This window comes from Electrona antarctica, assembly GCF_951216825.1.
Source record: "Electrona antarctica genome assembly, chromosome: 1".
Taxonomy (NCBI): Eukaryota; Metazoa; Chordata; class Actinopteri; order Myctophiformes; family Myctophidae; genus Electrona; species Electrona antarctica.
Window position 1 is genome coordinate 45,413,773 of NC_136806.1, and position 22,298 is coordinate 45,436,070.

General features: G+C 40.8%; 1 protein-coding gene across 3 annotated transcripts in view; it reads right to left on the bottom strand.

Annotated features, from left to right (window-relative positions):
- lingo2 (leucine rich repeat and Ig domain containing 2) overlaps positions 1-22,298 on the bottom strand; it is a 540,448-nt gene that overhangs the window by 193,318 nt on the left and 324,832 nt on the right. For 2 of the 3 annotated variants that reach the window (XM_079499246.1, XM_079499245.1), the window contains exon 5: positions 16,440-16,530. The gene's annotated coding sequence lies outside the window, so the exon portion shown is untranslated. Of the gene's footprint in view, positions 1-16,439; positions 16,531-17,943; positions 17,989-22,298 lie in introns of those variants that run through there. The other variant, XM_079499247.1, reaches the window with a different exon arrangement.

Here is a 22,298-nt window from a genome sequence, read left to right on the forward strand (position 1 = left end):
GAGAGAGAGAGAGATAGAGAACATTCAAATAAAATTGGATCAAATTTGTCTCAACAAGCACAAATCCAAATCTCATCATCTGAGCCGTACTCATCAGTGGAATGTATTTGAAACCAACATATTGCAGAGACACTTGCTTAACAAGCTACTCATATAGTGTAATTAACAGATGGAAGCTCAGCCTGGTGGCGTGCTTTTTTTTCCTTTTTCTGAATAAAGTCATGATGTAAATTTTAATTATCGACAATTTCCATCCCATTAGTAGGAGTTTGGGTTGGGGCTATAATATTCCTGATTGAAACACGCAGGTCTGCTACACTACAGTACTGTACCCCAGAGACAGTACTGAGACAGAATGGGGTTGAGAAAGAGGACAGAATATAATGTGGACTCTCTGTAGTGTTCATATTCAAGTGCTCTCCAGTGTGCTTTCAGTAATCTCCATCTCCACCATTTCGGAAATCCTCCTCCATATCCTTTCTTTAGACTCTAGGTGAATGAACAAACTAAACTTCAGATATGCGATTTCTAATTTCTTTATCTAAAAGAAATATGATATATGACATATTGCATGTCACTTAAGTACAACTACAGATACAGATACAGACAATAAAAATGGTCTTGACTTTCAGTATGTTGTATAGTACAGTCTTGACTTTCAGTATGTTGTATAGTACAGTCTTGACTTTCAGTATGTTGTATAGTACAGTCTTGACTTTCAGTATGTTGTATAGTACAGTCTTGACTTTCAGTATGTTGTATAGTACAGTCTTGACTTTCAGTAGTATGTTGTATAGTACAGTCTTGACTTTCAGTATGTTGTATAGTACAGTCTTGACTTTCAGTATATACAATGTGCACGTTTAAAAAAAGCTCTATACAGTACACCTATAGGTTGTCCTTTCTGTAGTCAAAAATAAATTCCATTACGGGACCAATACAGAATTAAATAAATCATTTCATTTCAATGTAAAAGTGTCTCAAAAGTTCCATTCGCAGTCACTTTGTATACTCTCCTTGAAGATAATAATATACATTCAAATCTAAACTAAGCGTGGGTTTAATTAAACCATTAAGACCTGAGGCCGATTCTACAAAATAATGTCTTCTAAATCCTAAATCCTAACAGTTCCAGTTCATGTCAAGGACCTGCAAAATGTTATGTATCTCCCTAGGGGCCAGTGAGGCTATTCAACGTTGAAGCACTGGGCCCTAGTGGTAGGAGGAGGGACTACAGGCGGACCTGTGGATTCATGACCGGGAAACCCCGTGCAGCTGGGCTTTAACATTGAGCGCTCGGTTGCACTTCCGCATTTGACCACCAAAATTTGGTGGTCAAATGCGGAAGTAGACGTTCTGAGACGGTACTTCCGGCAGTCTTCCGGGTGCTTCAAAACGCCACTGAGCAACTTCCACTGACATGAATAGCTGGGGGGGCGGAGCTTCGCGCCAGTTCAGTCTCTATCCTTTTATATACTCTATGAGTCTATGGTATCTCCCAGAAGGAGTGAGTGCATTCTCTGGCAACGGCATCGCTCTCTCTCTGTATTTGGCTGCCGACCCCCATCTCAAACTAACTGTTCAAGATTTTTCAAAAATAGCAGATCTACAAGCTCATAGCGCACCACAAAGTGAAGCACTATTAGCTTGTATATGAGCTATTTTTTAATATCCAAAGTATAAAGTAATGTAAAGTGTTAAAATGACTGCTTTCCCGGTCTTAATGAGTCAAGTGTTTTGAGAACAGCCTCCATTCCAGTTTGAATTTTGTTGTAAAACTGAAGACAGTGCACCTTCTGTACAACTTCCTTCATCTGCCAATAAACACAAGAAAACTGCAGTTAAATCGATAGCATTCTAATTTCTTCTCCAATCCATACATTATGTAATCCTGATCCTGACAATCTATTAACGGCTGGACGAATTATGAATTATATTATTGACTTGTGTAATGCGATGATGATACAGAGGATGTGATACAGATTTATTTTGAAGCTGTGCTTCTAAAGTCATATTTGGTTCGACAAAAGTGTCTTACCTGTATGTGTTTTCCTCCATCGTGCTCACAGTTGGCAGTATGCCTCTGCATGGCTCCTTTGAGAAGAGTCAGCCAGACTCCTACTGTAAATAATGTATAGCTACCTCCCCTTCTTCTTTGCTTATCCAATGTACGTATTTGGAACAGATACTAGGAGACACGTTGGTTGGCAGTGAAGGCCCACACAGTACAGTATGACTTGGATCAATACCTTTGAGGCTGCTAGCTAACCTTCAACTAATGGAGGCAGTTCAGATTTCTAAACCCCAACTCCTCAGATGGTGTGTGCTATTCTTAAACAGAGCTATGTGCTAGCCTTACTTGGATAATAAACCTAATATAATTTACTGTTGCAGTGAAAGCATGCTTTCTGGGTGGACGTTGGGCTAAGATAACGATTGACAGTAAAATACAGCAGTTCAGCCAACACTGCTGTATTTTACTCCCCTTTAGATCAAAGCATAGATCAATGGTCACTGGATCTATTTATGAGTGGGACATGCTCTACAAAGACAGTGCTAACACAACAATACAAAACATAATATTGTATACAATCTGTCCGACCGCCTGTGCTTTGTGAGTGTGCATGCGTCTGTAGTTTGTGTATCTCGAGAACAGTCTACGGGGTAGTGTGCGCCTGTGCAGTGCATGGTTTGAGGTTGTACAGTAAAATCATGTAACTGAGAGTTTACAAATGGACCCTAATGGGTCCCTTTGGCTCCATTTGTGCACTTTCAGAATTATATGAACAGTCAGGACAGGAGTGTAGAGTATGGTTGGGTCCCTCACTATCGGCCCAGGCTCTCCCGTTAGCCAAGTGGAGGGTGTGAGAGGTGGTGACAGGGATCATTACATCACAATACACCCAGGGGCCAGTGCCACACGATATTACCATGCCGCCCAGTTCCCACCCCAAACAAGTTGACAGATCCTGTGTGTCACAGCATAAACACACGGAGGGGGTAAATAGGACACAGAGAGAGAGAGAGACTTGTCGCAGGGCTGCAAATCATAACAGAGCTCATACAGAAATACTTGATATTTACATATATTTGTGCAATCCAGATAATGTTTGCTTAGATCTAGAGGAGACATCGAAAGGTCAGTGAATGAAGGTGAGCAAAAGGATTGCACATTGAGGGCAGGCATGTCTACATTTTCCTTGTGATAGCAAGGTATAAACTCCCTACCAGAACACTTGCATGCAGATCATTCAAGATAACAAGTCTGTCGCTATGCTTTTGTCCTTGAGGCTGCAATGAGCTTGAACCACGATCAGATCATGAAACAGATCAAAACGAGTGAGATTCTGCCGTCTATTAATCTTTGTCAAGACAAGTTTACTAATCTTTATAAATTCTGTACAATTGATCTATACAATCGTAATGAGGGGACAGATTGGGGTTCACTATTTTCCCTTTGGATATAATGCAATATCTTCACCATGTAATTACAAATAAACCACTCATGAATATGCCCAGCTGCTTGCAGCCATTTGGCCTTTTCAGCGACATGGCGTTCTCACGCCACAGAAGAAAAGCAAACAAGAGAGCAAATATATTTGGTCTCTTAACACGGAGGCAAATACAAAGGCAGGCAAACCACAACATTGAACAAACCGGCTGTGACAACAAACACGTTGGCCATATATTGCCAAATAGGGGCACAACAGTAATAATGGGCATTGATGTAACAAACAACAGTGGGCTAAACCCACCAAAAAATGAGTTAAATTTACATTCCATGCTGCCCTTCAACTTTGAAACATCACAGGTTCACAGGTGTAGAAGTGGGAAAGTCGTTTTTAATTTGTAATTTTCATTCTTCAAATAATGAAAAGAAAAACAAAAAAGCATCTGGTGTTGTAACAGATTTGTGTAAGTTAATTTGGTGCTATTCTTTCCACTCTCTTCTCTTGATGTGAAATGATAAAAGTATGTCAGACATTTTTCTATGTTGAATCTGAGGAAAATGAAAGAAAAAACAAATACAATGTTTCTGTATCATTTGTCATGGGCCAACAATATGTTTTGCTGTCTTTGGTTCCTGTTTTACTTTTATGCATCTTTTATAAAAAATAAAAAAGGAAGGGTTGCTTCGCACACTCAAATCTGTGCACAATCAATGGATTTATTGTAAACTTTCCGTGTATTGACCTACGTCAGGCAGTGTGTGGAGCCTCCCTTTATTTCTTTCTTTTATGTATCTTAAAAGGAATAGAGGAAAAATCACAGACTAATATTTAAGCAGCAATATGTGACCTAAGTGGCCTAATATTTGATCTTTATGTTTGACTATGATCTTTCCTTATGGAATAAAACTCTAATTTATGAAGATCTACAAGTACTGTAGGACATTTTCAGGTGATACCACGTACATTCTTGCCATAAATGGTTATCCTACCTTTCCTTTTGCAGTTCCAACGGATTCACAGTAAAGTAATTGCTGGGAATACTATGCCATGTACCGTTGCCCCTTGGCTGTAAAGAATAGTCCTAATATAAAGATACCCTAACTAACCAACAAAGCGGGTCCGTGTTGATTTTATTATAGGATAGTATTGACTCAAGAAGAGATGTATAGTTCCAGACCACATCCCTTTTATTCCTGTAATTGGACAAAACTAGTGCAGGCTCATATTTGTGGTGAAAGTCCACAGAAATCAATGCAGCAAATAGACTCATCTCTTCCCATTTATAAGCTCTCTGTGTGGTCCTATCTGGACAACGATTTGTCACCACCACCACCTTGTGTTTTCAGTGCTTCTGCAGGCTCTATCAATAAGCCATCCACTGTCGCACGCTGTGTTGTGTTATTAACGTTCCATTTCTATTGTAATCTCTCAAAGAAATCATTGATAGGTGTCCTCCATATTTCTTTACCATCTGGCCCGTGGGGGATATCTCCCGCGGTGTGCGGGGGAGAAAGCTACTCCAACCAACCTCACTCTAAATCTCCTCCTTGTGCCCGAGATAAGAGCAGAATTGAGTTATTGAGCGGACGGTTTAAGATATAAGCTCTCTCACTAAAGGCACGCTCAAAAGAGGCACAATAAGAACAGATTGAAAGGTATTTTATTACAAGCAGGTCTGTTTCGTCTTCACCATTTGTCTACCGCAGTGCTCCTATTAACCTGGGTTGAAGGGGTCACAGGGGTGAGGTGGGGGGTCTTTCTTCACACTACAGCACTGATGCCGAACGCTTCATCTTAGCATTCAAGGTAAAGGACAAGAGTTGATGGTTGAGGTAAAAAGGGTGGCAAATGAATACTGATGTACTGTATGTTTAAGTTTGTCCTGACAAAGGAGGCATGTAAAATGAAGACTTATATGAAATTCTTCTTCTTATATTTTCTTAAATCTAGACTCTAGAGAAGAGGATGCAGTCCTGTATTCAGTAAGAACTAAATATTCACAATACTATATGCTATAAAATAGTGGTTCTTATCTGGACTTTCCCTTGGACCTACATTTTAGGTAGTAAGAACTAAATATTCACAATACTATATGCTTTAAAATAGTGGTTCTTATCTGGACTTTCCCTTGGACCTACATTTTAGGTTCACCATCAAGTCATGCATTAAACATGTCTTACCACGTAGGTGCCAGGGTTTGTTTTGATGTTTGATTGTGATCACCAATTTGAGCATGAATTAACACAGCACAGAAATCTGTAATGTGTAAATGAAGCTTCTGTCACATGATAACTACTGTTATGTAAAGGCTAGTCATGCTACCAAGGTGCCTCCCACACCACCTCAATTTATTTAATCCATTGAGACCTGGAACGCATCCATGTCACGTTAGCGTTTAACCACATTAACCATTAACCCATTTTGGGGCGGGAACCCCTTTTGGTGTTTTAAACATTGTTATAATTTAGCTATTGAAAAATAGCAGATCTACAAGCTCATAGCGCGCCACCGAGTGGCGCGCTATGAACTTGTAGGTCTGCTATTTTTGAAAAATCGTTAAAATGTGCCTCAAATCTTTCCGAAAATTGTCATGATTTAGAAAACTTTTTTTTTTAAATTTCGACGTCAGGCCTGAATGGGTTAACCGGCAGATCAAAAGAGGCTTCCGGTCTATAAAGCAGAAACAGAAACAGAGGAAGGTAAAGAGCACTCAGGGAAATGACAGAGATCCCCACATGACAAAGAGAGGCAGGATGGGTGGAAAACAGAACTGCGTATGTCAATAACACAAGAAAAAACAGGTCCTTGCGATTGTGGGAATCGGAGAACACACCGCTGCAGTGAAACTGAGAAACTGAACGTGGGTGGAGTCAGTGACTTTAGTGTTGGGGGGGGACTTGATCTCACATGCGGTTACTTATACCATGGTATACCAGTGATAAAAGCTACAGTATGCTCTGGAAAATAGCACTCTGTAAAGTATTTCTGTCTAACCGTGTGAACCCTATAGCGTCACTGTACTTAATATACATTCAGAACCATTTGACAGGCCGTGAGCTTGTACATCAGCTTTTTTTGTTTTTGAGGGACGCTAGCCACTCCTATGCCCAGCTTTCCGGATTTGTGTGAACACAAACATTGGCTTAATTGTGATTGGTTGATCACCCCATAGCGATGATTTGATTGGCTGAGCAAAGTACATATTGAAGCTAAAAGTGAAGGCAGAAAAGTGAAGACAGAAAAGTGAGGACGCAAATTGTGATTGGCCAGAATGAGAATGAAGTATGATGATAATAGTGCCCCTCACTTCACACATGTGTGATTTTTGTTTTTTGCAGGGGGGGAAAATGAGAGGACCAAGTATAGACCCCTGAGGGATCCCATTCAACCATTTAAGTGGTTAAACAGAAAGGTTTCTTATTTTTTTACTTTTATTCAAGATTTTGTAACGCATGGTTATTAAAAGTGCTAATTTAGAAACATATTAACCTCAGCGAGTCAAAGCATAGTCCTCCACTGAAGTAGATTCCTTAATTTTGTAACCATAATGTACCAAGTTTGGTCATCCTTGGCCTTATGGTACTGTAGGCAATATACGGGAGGAACTCACTGGAGCTATTATTGAACAGAACCTGCCCATGATTGATATATTAACATTCACAAATTTCTGATTTACAAGGCAAGGGATGAATAAAGGCGTGTACGTCTGCCTCTGAATGTGATGTGACCTTTTCAATAAAGATTTTAATGTGAAAGGTCTACTGTAGACAGGCAAGACGCATGGGCCTGCATAGGAATGGGCACAAAATGTTAAGTAGACCTACAATCCCAAGTAGATGACCTTTTTAAAAAAATAGACAAGGCTTTTTGAACTTTTATCCAAGAGCATTTAAGCATTAATCACCGTTATTAATTATCTGTCCAAAACAGTTTCAGGACAATTAGGCCTACCTGTGTTCCAATGGAACCAATGGTATAGTTATCATTTAGCTCTTGTTAATAATTTTCATTACTTAATTAAGTATTTATGTAACCAACTTTAAACATTTTCAAAAAACTAAAATAGCAGATCTGCAAGCTCACAACACTTCACATTCTGAGCTTGTAGATCTGCCATTTCTTCTACTTTTGTTTGCCGAATTTGGACATAAAAGTACGAAAAAGCGTACAAATTTGAAATATGGAGATACAAGGTTTCTGCTCGACAGCAGCATTATGTAAAGCAAGACATTTGCATTCAAATGTCCCCTTATCCACATTCTCTCTACTTCATGACTCACAGAGAAAGTGTAATAAAAGTGATCCTCTTGGTTTGCAGACTGCTGACGCACAAGAGTGAGAGAACCACAGGAAGCCACTGCAAAGGAGAGTAACAGCAACTCTATTCCTTACGCTGTCACTCATACTACCAGATGTCCTCTGGGTGACCTCAGTGTGTACAGTTTGATGTAAATCACGCTCCCAAGGCATCATGACACATTATATTTTACTTTATTGCAGTTGACTGCCAGGTTATGTAACACAGTCTACAGAATGCAAGTGTGATGAAAGATTGTTAAACGTCTCGTGAGACCTAGTGCATCGTTCTTCAGTCGAAGGAGAACATGAGAGAAAATGGATGAGAGGAATACAAGGGACGGCAACACTATAACAATAATTTAAAACAGCACCAACATCAAAGACAACAGATGTTTTCCCTTCCAATAACCCCGCGCTCAGAGAGTAGATACAATGCTACACGAGCCGTCCGACATGAGACACGGCTAAGGTCAGTTTCACTGGGAGCTGTCCATGGTTCTGAGCACACTGGAGCCTGGGAGCTGTCCGTGGTGCTGAGCAGAACTGGAGCCAGAGGCAAATCTAATAACAGTTTCAACAGCTTCAAATGAAACAGGCCTCAGCCACCAGGGGGGCCCTGTGGGCAGGTCCCCCCCTTTTTGTTTTCTCCAAACAGTGGTCTGTTCAAGTAAAACAAATGTTGCACATCAACTGATCATTATTGCATGGTTTCCTTTTGGTTGTATTGCAAACCATGTCAGAATTTGCTGTAAGGATTGAATGATCTGACAATAATGTTTTGAGCATTGCAAATGATGTCGATGCTATGCTGGGGGGAAAAAGAGTCAGTGACCAGTGAATCATGATTGTACTGTTTTGCATATTTGCAAGCTGATCCCGGTGAAATCAAAAGCCATTAATGCTATAATACGTCTCACAAGACTGCTTCCAGTGAGTCCACAGCACTGGACCACAACACCCAGCAAACCAAGACAAAATCCATTCATCCTAGTTGACAAAATGTACTGCTGTGCAAACCACACACAAGCCACTGAGTTTGTTTATTTTGTTAAACTAAGTGTGACATAGAAAGTAAACTTATCGGCCAATCACACTGAGCTCTATAAGTATAAAAACATCATCCTAAGTGGATGGCAGAGTTCACACCACAACTACTGTATAAACACAATGGTGAACGATATGTTATAGTGCTCAGTGTGAGCGGCTCTTCAGGCAGGAGGAACGGTGAATGCACAACGTAACTTTTTTTAAATATAATCAATATTTTATTCCACGATTTTGTAACCCATTTTTTCACCCAGTGTCAATTATCTAATGTAATCCTGGGCTCTACACTCCCTCCGCCAACCTGGGGAGAGTAATGGACTGACCTCATGCTTCCTTCAATGCAATTCCTTTTCACCTGACAGGGGGGAGTTGCCCTGGTTGGACGTACAGTAGTGCGTGGAAGGAACACGTTATTCCAACCAGTTCCTTTCCCTTCTATCAGGCACCCCGGCTGACCAGGGGAGGCGATTTAGAGACCAGGATTACTGCATGTTTTTGTGAGGGTATACTTACCCTAGGGGACACAGGGAGAACATGCAAACTCCACACAGAAAGGCCCTTTCGCCAACCCAACCTAGGGTAAGGGCACTGATGACACGGAGCGCCTCCAGCACCCATGCACAACGTAAATGCACAATACACACGCTCACACGTTGACGGCATAACGCCCAAACTGTTGGTTTGAGCATAGTCTATCGAGACAGACTGTTGACTTCAATTCAAGGAAAGGGCGTTGTTTTTCCTTTATATTTTGACGATGGGTTCTCTCACTCAAACACAACAACTCAAACAACTTGCGAGGCGGTTTGAAACTATTCTAAAAATCCCTAAATCCGCCCCTGATCGGAGCATAGAGCTGTCCGTTGCCTTGACTGCTCCTCCCTGATCTTGGCTTTTCAGCACTCGACAGTGTGCCGACAGCTCGACTGAAACATCAATGCCTTTTCAGACAGCTCTCGCCCTTTATTGTTCATCTGCTACAACGCCCCACATGCTGTATCAGCCAAAGCTTACATCGACAAGCCAGACAGAACAGCCTTTTGCAAAGACATCCTAAAATCCTCCTGCAGATCATAATTGTAGGCTCAGCAGTGATATCCCACCACTCCATTTTCCCTGCTGCTTTCTTCTTCTACTTCTTCTTGACTCGATGAATTATGTCAGATATTCTTTTCATTCAAGGTCTAGGTGAACCGAAAATTGTAGCAGATAAATTGACAGGATAAATTGACAAGGGGTATAAAGGGGTACAGTTCACTTCATGAAAACCACTTATCTCACCCTATTTCAGAAATAAAAAATCATATTTAATTGTATTCTTGTGTCCAAAATAGGGACCTCAGGATGTAAGTGCTTGGGGAATTTAGAGTAAGAGTTTATAGCTACTACAGTACTATACTGTAGATAGAAGTTCAACTCATCCCCTTTCCATGGATGACTTTATGCTGAGCATGCAACCGTCTGGCTGCGTAGCCACGCAGTACAGCTGTATTCCCACATGGAAGCTGGCAGGTTCATCCCTGTCTGCTCTGTTAACCCCCAAGTAGACTCAAGTCAGTCTCAAGGACCTACACATACATTTGAAAATGCTTTGTGCCAGGGATTGTTAAAACTTGAAAAAAAAAATACACAAAACATTTTCTATTATTATGAATTATTATTATTATCATCATCATCATCATCATCATCATCATCATCAAGATGTTAAATAGGTGATCTATCAAGATCGTCTGTTTTCAAATGTGTATGTAGGTTTCAAGTGATTTTGATTCTAGATGAACCAATTTAGCTGGGGACCCCTGGAACCTTCTCAAGGATGCCTGGGGGTCCCCGGACCTGACTTTAGGAACCACTGCTCGAAATGCTTTGCCTAATAGAGTACAATACACTACTACACAGTACAATATCACAGCTTTTGTCGTTAAAACTGGCCTGGGTGTAAATACTGTAAATACAAAAATGCAGAACTAATCCAAAGTCTTTGGGGTGGTTCTTCCTATAGGGGAGGTGACATGATTGGTTTCCAAAGCAGTGGGCCTTACAGACTGTTCTCACCACTGTAACTATAATTTAGAAGATCCCAAACGTAACGGTAGGCGCAGTCTCCAATCATCTGTCAACGTGAGGCAAGCCACTGAGCTGCTAAAATGGTGGCTATTTCACACTGGCACAGAGCTATTCATATGCATGTAAATGCTCAGGAGGCTCTCTTTTATTGTAAATATCATTTTCTGACTTAAAATGTAACCCATCAATGGAAAATGAAACCGAATTGAATTCATCATCAGATGTGTTTATTATCACCTCTGCATGTGGCATGATATGGGCACACTGTCACACTATAGTCTCTGGCTCTGCTTTTGTGCCCCATCTGTCTCTCAGTCTCTTACTGTCAAGATCTGTCTCCTTTCCTGCCACATCTGTCTGTCTCCGTCTCTGTCCCTTACTGTGACGATCTGTCTCTGTCTCTCCTTTCGTGTCACATCTGTCTCTCTCTCTCTCTCTCTCTCTCTCTCATTCTGTCTCTTACGGTCACAATTTGTCTCCGTCTATCCTTTCCTGCCACATCTGTCTGTCTCCGTCTCTGTCCCTTACTGTGACGATCTGTCTCTGTCTCTCCTTTCGTGTCACATCTGTCTCTCTCTCTCTCTCTCTCTCATTCTGTCTCTTACAGTCACAATTTGTCTCCGTCTATCCTTTTCTGCCACATCTGTCTCAGTCTCGACCCTCTGGCTATACCTGCTGCTCTCTCCCCAATCGACTCCCTGTTATATAAAGGAATCCATTTACGTATTTCTGTTTCCCACCAGATTGTTAGCGTTCGTTCCGTGTGTCTCACATCTTAGCTCTCTAGCCCCAGTCCCCATTCTGTGTTCCTAGTCAGCTGAGTCCTGTCTCATTTTCTTTTTTTCTTCCATGGTTCTATAGTGTCCCATCTTAGGAACCTGTTCTGCTTGCCTTACGTGTGTCTTTGGCCCCTTTTGACTTTTGTCTCTCGGTTTCAGATTGTTGCCTGCTCTTTTTGAATGTCTTTGCCTTTGGTTGGACTGCTTCTGCTGATTTTCGACCCTTCCCTGCCTCAAGTATCTATACGCCTCATTAGCTCCTGTTTATTGATATGTTATTGATTCAACCTATTGAACTGCACCTGGTCTGCATATTGTGGCCATCAGGAAGAAACCTCATATCTCCATATTTGAATTGTTTTATGTTTTATTTGTAAATTAATGTCCCAGTTCATCATAGAGCGAGTGTCACACAAACAGACACCCATTATGTCCCAATATAAATGTGAAGTTAAAGAACTGAACCGCACGCCCTGTTATCCCATTCCCTCTCTTCCCTGATCCCCACACCGCACCCTCTCTCCCACTATTTCTGCATCTTTATGTAATAAACCAGGGGTTCTCAACCCGTGGGTCGCGACCCCTCGGGGGGTCGCCAAATTATTTTAGGGGGTCCCCAAATTATAAAAAAAAAAAAAAAAAAAACATTTTTTTTAAAATTTTATTTTCACGATTTTTCAAAAATAGCAGACCTACAAGCTCATAGCGCGCCACTCGGTGGCGCGCTATGAGCTTGTAGATCTGCTATTTTTAAATAGCTAAATTATAACAATGCTTAAAACACCAAAAGGGGTTCCCGCCCAAAATGGTTTTAGGTTATTGTAGCAGTCAATTTATATTGGGGGTCGGGAGGGGGCGGGGCGGGGGTCCCGAGACGTTGCCAAAGCATTTTCGGGGGTCCCCGGCCAAAAACGTTGAGAACCCCTGTAATAAACCATGGTACACTTTGAACCGAGTCTCCATCCTCTTCTCACCCTGTCATTTCACCAATCCAATCTACCACACACATACAAGGTTTCCACCCAAGAGCAACGATATGTCATCTGCGTTTAGGTCCATCCTCTTCTTGTTGTTCTCCTCTCACCAAGAGAGATAGGCCTACTGTACACAATGTCCACACAACTAGGAATTGTTCAGCAGTGAGCACTAAAGCTCACATATATTTATCGCTGCCATCAGTTTGCCGTCTGCAGTCCCCCCGCTTCAAGTCGGGATTCCGTGTGTCAAATTAATCTGAAAGCCACTGGCTTCCATTTCCAATTCTCACTGTTTATGCCAAAGGCAGTATACACAGTATTAATACAAAAAAAAAAAGCTCAAGAGGGATTTACCATCGGAAAAGCCACACACTTTTAAATAGATTTAAACGTACAATCGTACATGATGTAATAATCTCAGCCCCAGTATAATGTGAGGGGACTCCGTTAAAGATTATGAGATTGTACCGGTATAAAAAGAGCAATACTCAACGTGTGTGGAATCATCTGAATTTCATAACCACTCTACCAACCCCATTAGCTCTTCCCATGTGCTACTTTAGTTATGGCAGTGAATAGAGCAGGAGCAGTCAATGGTCAGCTCATTTGGAATCGCTTGCCATAATGGGGCCCATTGGATTCCCTTCTTCTGAGTGATATGAGCAGCAGCCCCTTGCACCGTCGTGGTAATCATTTTTTACAGCCCTTACTTAATTAAAACGTCACATCCACTGTAGCAATATACAGCAGAGTTCTCCGCAAATTAAAAAGAAATTAGGCCGGCAGATGTGGTCTTAATGGCTTAATCATGCCTTCCCATTGGTTCCGATAAAACCTGGCCGAAGCTTAATGTTTTTTTTTAAATCGCACATCAGTTGAGTGATGCCTAAAACACAATTGAATAGGCAACGTTACAGACAGCTGCAGCTAGTTTGTCAGTGCCAACCTGTGAAATGTCAGCATTTGATGACAACCGTGGCCCTTGATGGAGGTCAGCCTAAAGGTGAAATACTGTATCAAACTGAGGTTCACCAATGTAACTGCACTATTAAAGACATCTCTTTACACATTCTTGTTTATTGTTCTTTCTTATTATAATTTTCCCAGGGTCTATTTACTGGTTCCAACTGACGATGGGCAGTATAAGTGTTAAATTAGGGTGTAATTGCCTGATTAGTGAATACCGACAGCAACGATATGCCATCTGCATTTGGGTCCATCCTCTCTTCTTGTTGTTCTCTACTCACCAGGTGAGATACACAATGTCCAAACAACTAAGAAGCAGTGAGATATGAGGTCACAGATATGTATCACTGCAATTCACAGTTTCACGTCTGCAGTCCTTCTGCTTCAAGTTGGGATGCTGTGTGTCAAATTAATCTGAAAACCATTTCCAATTCTCACTGTTTAGACACAGACTTGAATGTTGAATATGTGCTGTCTCAACTAGTGTACAGAATATCATTGTCTCACTCTGTCCCTTTGGAAGTTTGGACTGTCTGTGTGAGATAATGCTATCTTTTGCCCGCTGTCTGTCTCTGAAAGCCACTGGAGAGGGGGCAGACTGGCATGATGGCATGCCTCCTTTGACATTCTGCGGGATTCACCTTTTACCTTTTCCAGTTGTGAGACCTAAGCTACATGTTCCAAAACACACTAAGTGTATATGTTATTCTGCCCAAACAATGTCTCTCTTCTTCTCCTCATAATTTCACCCCTTCAAAATGTAATCCTGAGAGTGAAAGTCATGAGAGACTAAATTAGGGGGCCCAATTTGCAACAGCACCACTTCACTGATAAGCTGTACCAGTGATATGTGAGAGCACTCAGAAGGTCTGCTACATTATGACAATGCCAGACGAATAAAGCAGATGAAAGAGATGAGCCTGCAAAGAGCAGAAATCAGATTGGTAGAGAGACACAGCAAAGGAGAGAGAGAGAGAGAGAGAGAGAGAGAGAGAGAGAGAGAGAGAGAGAGAGAGAGAGAGAGACATACATAGCGGGCGACGGAGAGAGAGACAGAGACAGAGAGGGAAAACGATCTAAAGTCTAATTGTGTTATGCCTCACGGCATTAGGGGGATGAGGAGGTGGTGGAGAGGGAAGACAGAGAGAGAGAGAGAGAGAGAGAGAGACATTTTTCTTTCCTCATGCCGTTCGGCTGCAGTCGCTTCCTGCTGACGTGATCACATTAATTTCCAAACAGTCCCCAATCTTCGCTGCCACGTCCTCCCAGGTGCATATATTGAAAACGTGACAAGAAAGGGGAATGGATGAGAGAAAAGAGTAACCAGTCATCCATTAGGCTTGGCCAGGAGGACTGTTTAACAAGGCGGCGTTGGCATTTGAAATCAGGCCATTATTGTGCATGTTATGTTGGGTTGGTTGCGCGCCCCCACACACACATTACATGCAGTAGATTATCGATAGTGCATTATATTTGTGATTGTGACCATCGGTTATACCCTATACTTTTCACCATGCATCATCACTATACTGTATATTCCAACACCACTACAGAATGTAATAACCACTAGTGCACCATGATGGGTGTAGGGAGGGAGATCTGTACACAGCCATACTGTGTCTTTCATCTCTGCCCTTTGGTAAGAAATGTTCACTTTGATGCCTCAAGGCCATGTGGAGGAATATAGAGGCCAGTGTTCAAAGTAAACTCAATTTAAATCAATATACTATACGTCTTACTTTATAGTAGCCACTGTTTAACGGAAAATCTCAAAGCAACATTTTCGAGTCCTTTCAAGGTCTTTATACACCCTGAGCCTGAAAAATAAAGAATCCCAAAACGTGTCTTGAAATATTTTGCTATTGAACTATTCATAATAGTTGATGCCCCATTGTGAGCGATGCCTTTGATGCAGGGGTTAATATAGACAAGGAGATGAGCCTGAGGTACTGAAATGACAGAGTAACCATAGACACAGTAACCGAGCTGGAATAGACTAATAGACTAATGCTACACACATAGGCACAAGTGTTGGAGCGGCTAGCACCACTCAACAAATGAAAATAGACGATATACAAGCTCACAACACCTCGCAACATGAGTTGTTGCAGAGTAGCTCTGCTCTTTTCTTTTCACAGTATTTATCTGTGGAACCGAGTCAAAATTGAATGTCTCAACTCCTTTCAATTACATTCCAATTGTTTATCAGGGATTCAGGGTGGGGGGTCCCCAGTTCAAATGTGATTCTTTTGGTGGGTCACAGCCTGAAAAGGTTGACAACCGTTACCAACTGGGCTCAAGTTTGGGGCATGAGAACAGGAACAGAGCATACTGTGATTGTGAGCAATGAACAAGTTATACTTGGCAAGTACAAAAATAAATAAAAATAAATAAAGCCACGTAGAGACTCATGACAGGTGAGTAGAATATGACATGAATCATCTATTATTCCACACTGTTTTACACAGCACTATATACAATAGGGCCCTGCATTGGTGCATGGAGCTCAGCTGTACTAGAGGATTTTAATACAATAGACTATATACAATAGGGCCCTGCATTGGTGCATGGAGCTCAGCTGTACTAGAGGATTTTAATACAATAGACTATATACAATAGGGCCCTGCATTGGTGCATGGAGCTCAGCTGTACTAGAGGATTTTAATACAATAGACAGGGTATTTTGCTAAATAAAAATGCGCGCGTGTGTGTGTGTGTGTGTGTGTGTGTGTGTGTGTGTGTGGGAGTCCAGGGTGGATGTAGAAGTTATGGATAATAACAATTATTTCATTTATATTTACTGTCTCCATTTCTCTGAAGAAAAACTTGAGAGCTGTGAGCCTGTGACATACCTGCTGGTCTTATGGATACTGACACTTGAAGTCTTGATGGAGAAGTCCTCCCAGAACTGCTTACACAGGTTGTCTACACCAAGGTCATGTTCTGAAACAAGGGGGAAAACAATCTAAATATAAACCTTGACAGGAACCATATTATGCCTATTCAGGCATGACCATTCAGCGGAAAGGGCAGATCTACGAGCTCACGAACACGTTGTATTTGTGACATGCTGAGCTTGTAAATCGGCTATTTTCAGCGACAAGATTTGGCACACAGGGAAATATTAGTGATCCCAGTATAGAGTCCTGTCGTTACCCCAGCCACCTAATGCTTTAAATGGTTAATGGCAGTGGTGGAAGAAGTACTCAAATTGGCTAGTAATAAGTACAAGTACCAATACCACTATACGCAGAAATATCTTTTTCAAAATGTTAAAATCTTTCAGTCTTTTTAATAAAACAGCTGATACAAGCGCAACACGGTCACATCATGGCATGTTGTGAGCTTGTAGACCTGCTATTTTTTTCAATAAACTAAATATAAAATAGGGCTTAATTCATTAATGTTTCTTTTGTAATAATCTAAATCTTGCAGTGCAGTACTTGAGTATTATATACTTAGTCACTTCCCACCACTGGTTAATGGACATGGCCAGTGAGCTCACAATGTGGAGCCACAGACATCCTTGATATGTCAGTCCCAGGAGCATTAGAAAGGGGGAGCGAGGAGAAAAGAAGCCTCCTGACATATGCACACCATCTTCCTTCACTGCCTGGTCGACTTGATCATTTTTCTCGCCAAATGGCTGCCAAGAAATGCCTCATTAACCCATCATTTCACTCAGCATGGGAACAGCATTTATACCAGCAACTCAAGAGCGCATGAGCTTCAACTTTCTTTAGTTTTAGTGGTGGCAATCAATCCATATGTACACAACATCTGTGTTTGTTGGGAAAAAAAAGAAGAAATGGTCATATGCAATACTGCTTTCGTTTAATGAGAGCTATAAGGCTGCCACAGATGTTGGTTTTATATTGTGCTTAACTAATATTTTGAGGTTGATGTGCTTTCTTGCACCTCCATATCGAGACATGAAGCTGGCTGCAGTAGCACATGATTAACAAGAAGTGGGTCCAATATATTTAGCAATATGTTCTCATACATTCACATATGGTAGTTTCAGCCCATTAAATCATCTACCTTCTGTTTACTGCTGAAATATGTACTAGCACTTTAATTAATAGATTTACCCCCAAAATTATAACTACTTTTAAAAGGGACAAATCAAGTGTACAATAAATGTAGCCTTACAAACATAAACCAACAAGAGGCGGGAGTGAATTTCATATTGCAAGCTCAATGCTATAGTGCTTGTGATGTTTGCACATACATATAACTGTAGGGTTTTCCGTAACATGCTAAACGTCCTTAGCATTTCTGGTATTACTTCAAATTTGAATGCACACATTTTAGTTAAAATCTCTTTTTTATAACCTTAACTCTCTTTTCACTTACATGCATGGCCACCTGCATCCAATCTGGCAAGAAGCACATCACATTTGGACTGAACTATTGCAATGGAAGAGGGGTGTCCGAATTATCACTTTCATTACGTTACAAAAATTACCCTATGAATAAGCTGTTTTTTAGCCTTATACCTTAATTCTATTGACATACTTGACTTATACTTTAATTATATTGACAGTTATTATTAAACACATCATATCTTATTGCTGCAGTGTCTGTCTGTCTGTCTGTCTGTCTGTCTGTCTGTCTAGTTTATTTTGTGAATATAATTTGTGAACGTTTCTGATCGAGGCTAAGTCATTGAATTGTTTTTAATTTTCGCTTTTTCATGTCATATGAAAGCAGGGAATCAATAGCTTCAAATTGACATATTGGTTGTTCAGTTTGACCCACCAGTTTAGGAGATATGGCTTAGAGTTGAGAAAATAGGTTAAAAGGTTCACTTCTGTGGGCTCTAACATTACACCTAGCTACACATGTAGCTAGGTGTAATGTGTAAGGTCACTAAGGTGTTACATGTGTAAGCATTTATTTCATATTTATCGATTTCAGCTCTGACAATTATTTCAGACATGCTCTAGTATGTGACGAGTCTGCCTGTGCTATGAACTCATTTTGGATAAAAATAATATATATATTTAAAAAAGAGTTTTCTCCTCTCCTGAACAGTTTGTCTTGCCGCCATGACTGTCTCTGTATCAAAAAGAGTCTTGTGAAATGAGCAGGTGTATTAACTTTGTTTCATATTTCCTCCCAAGATAATTTTACATCATCTGCTCTTGCCGGTCTGAGGTGCTGTAGAATTTTGTGATGACTCTGCACCTCCCGCACAAGGACATCAGTTTGATCTTGGGAAGTTTCCAGGGCTTTTCTTTCACAACACTATGAATATTATCAGTACACGTTGGGCTGAGCACAGTGCATTGTAAATAAAAGTGATTTTGATTGGTCATAATTGAATCCACCTGCAACACATATAATATATTCAATCTACTCCACCCTTCTGCGTGGAAACACCAAAAGTCTGTTGCTACCCTTATCTGCCATGCCATTAAATGTGCTTCATGCTGGTTCGCCTGTTTCCCTAAAACAAATGCAATACAGTATAAATTATTGGGACATATAAATATGTGTTGAAGTAGCTACTTTTATTGTGTCGTGAACCTATAAAGTATACCTTTTGCCATACAGTAGTATGGCCAATAAACTTGAACATGATGCAACATTATTACATATTTACTGTGAGTTTTCAAGCATACAGTAGGAAAGCATTGTAATGGCATACTGCAGCAGTTTCTTTCAAAATAAAATTAATTAACCTAAGCCCAACTGTCACACAAAAGCAGAAAGTCTTCCTTTGGTGAGCCAGTATATGGTGGATATGGTGCCGTTGTTTGAACCCAAATCTCATTAACCCAAACCCTCCAAAGAAACAATACAAGGAGTGGCTGTTGGCAGCAAACCATGCATGTGTCTTCCCACTGTCCCACCAACATAGCTGCTGTTTTACAACCCACCCACTGCTCAGAGTAATCCAGTGTTGGAGGATTTGTGCACAGCGCTACAGAGGGATTGTGCTGCAGCAAAATGAGCGCGGCTTAATTGGAGCAAAGACTTAATGAGGCCCCCTTGAGGATTATCATCAGTGGCTTAGAAATGGCCCAGGTAGTGGAAGACACGGTCAGAAGGATCAGCGCGCACAGCCTTCCAAATGAGAGGGACTGCGCTCAGCTGCAATTGTGCTGAGGAAATCTTTAAAGGAATAGTTCAAGAAAAAAAAAAAAATTATTTGTATTATCTGCTCCCCCTCAGTTGAAACAACATGGGTAAAGTTTCTTTGTCCACACAAGACACAAGACAAGAAGAAAAGTTCATAGTTTTATCCTGTCTGCTACTCTGACAGAACTCAATTTCAATTTGAGAGTAACGTGCTCTATCATTCAGGAAAAACTGTGAATTCCTTGACATACAGTACACATCACTGAAGAGTCGGACCTTAATTGGGCCACACACGCCACGCACGTGATGACAAAGGCTCCATAATGCCTGTACTGCGTCAGCATGAACCGCCACACCCCGCAAAACATTCTACAACAGCACCACGGAGAGCATCCTGACGAGCTGCATTACCGCAGGTATAGGAACTGCACTGCCCTCTCAACTGCATAACACTACAAAGTGTCGCGTGGCCCAGCACGACGAGCTTCCCTTCCTCCAGGACATTTACAACAAGCAGTGCATAGCCAAGGTTGAGCGGGTCATCAAAGACAGTCACCAGCCGACGGAGGCCCAACTTGTTAATGTTCACTGATGCCATCGGGCAGGCAATTTTCAATTTTCAATTCAAAGGAGCTTTATTGGCATGAGAAAACATAAAAAGCAAGTGTCAAAATATAATGAAAACAGTTGAAAATGGGGAAAGTAAAGTATATACAGTTGGAGGGGGTACAGCATTTTGTAAACAGAGCTATGTCACATTGTGTTGTTATATACTGTACGTGTTATACAGGGTATAAAGCTTACATTTTCTAAACAAATGCAGTAGGTCTAGCGGTCTACTTGGTACAGATAATAGTCCTTAGGGTGGTTGTATTCCATTGGCTAACCATAATTATCTTTCTCCCAATAGGTATGGGAGTTTTTTGTCGTTGGACATAGTTTCAAACTCACTGAGTGTGTGTAATCTGTGGGAAGTATGTGTCTCTGATGTCTTGGTATAGTGGGAAGGTGGTTAGAAAGTGTAGCTCTGTTTCTACCACATTTTGTCTTCAGTGGGACAGTGTCTGTCTTCCCTTGGGGTTGGGGTCTGTCTGTGTCCTCTATTGCAAGGCTGTGTTCACTGAGTCTGTACCTAGTCAAGGCTTTCCTACGTTTTGGGTCGTTTACCGTGCTCAGGTATTCATTTCAGCCAATGTATATTCTCTTTTTAGTGATAGTTAGCATTCCATTTTGTTTAGGTTTAGGGTAGTCTCTTTCCAGTATGTCAGGTAGCTTTCTTTTTGTTTTCTTATAATCTGGTTAATTCCAATGGGTTTTCTGTCTGGTGGTTGTGCTTGCGTTTGTGCATATACTGTAGGGCTATATCTTGCGCCACCCCTTAACCCTTATCCCTAAACTAATTTGCAATTTTTTACTATTTTAAAAACCTTTTAAAATAGTTAAAATAGCCGATCTACAAGCTCACAATGTCTCGATGTAGATCGGCTAGTTGAACTATTTTAAAATGTTTTTTAAAATAGTAAAAAATGGCACATTAGTTTAGGGATAAGGGTGGCGCAAGATGGAGCCCATAGTCCCTGGACAAGCTGACTAAGGTGGCATCCCTGTAGATTTTCTCTATGATTGAGGGCTGTTATGGAGCGTGTCTGGGTAGCTTTGTTTTAGGTGATTATGACATTTAAGTGCTCTCTTCTTTATTTTTTATGAGTGGGTATTGCCCTAATTCTGCCCTGGAATTATTGTTTGTTGTTTTTTTGTTTTTTCAATTTACGTTTTATTGAATTTTAATCAAACATACATGTAAACGAAACGACTGACAATTGACAATACATACAACCGAAAACAAAACAAAACAAGACAATATACGTACAATACACACAAGGGGAGATATCTGCCTCTCTTCTCTATTGATGATCATAATACATAAGTACCTCAAACAGGTGCATATACAGGTTAAACAGGTTTAACTGAATTTATACAAAATCAGGTCTTATGGTAGAAACATGAGTAATCCATCTAAACCAGTTATCTGTGAAGACTTCAACTTGACCTCTAAAGCTGAATGTAATTCTCTCCATAATAAATATACTATAGATTAAATCAATCCATTCATTTATATTTGGTATAACATTCGTAAGCCACTTTTTTGTTAAGGCTTTTTTGGATGCCACCAGCAATACCCTCAGTAGATACTGATCCTGCTTTGCAAATTTAAGTCCTTCCAGATCTGCAAGATACATGGTTTTAAAATCAAAAGGAATGTCAACACCAAAAACTGCTTCCAGGACACTGTGGACACTTCTCCAAAATGGAACCACAGAAGGGCAACTCCAGAAAACATGAACATGATTCGCCAATGTTTTTGTTTGTTGTTTTTGTTGGGTGCGGAGTGTGCACCAACACTGCTGTATCAAAACGCAAATGGAAAGACTAAGGAACATGTTTCCATGCAAGTCCCAACCTGGACAGACCCCCAACCCTCTAACCATGTCTTTGGTGACACAGGCCGTCATATTTTCACTATATCCCTTGATGTATAATATACATCAAGGGTTATAGTGTGTAACTGCAAAGGATTGTATATTCACATATGAATGTGAATACACTCCTTTGCAGTCACACAC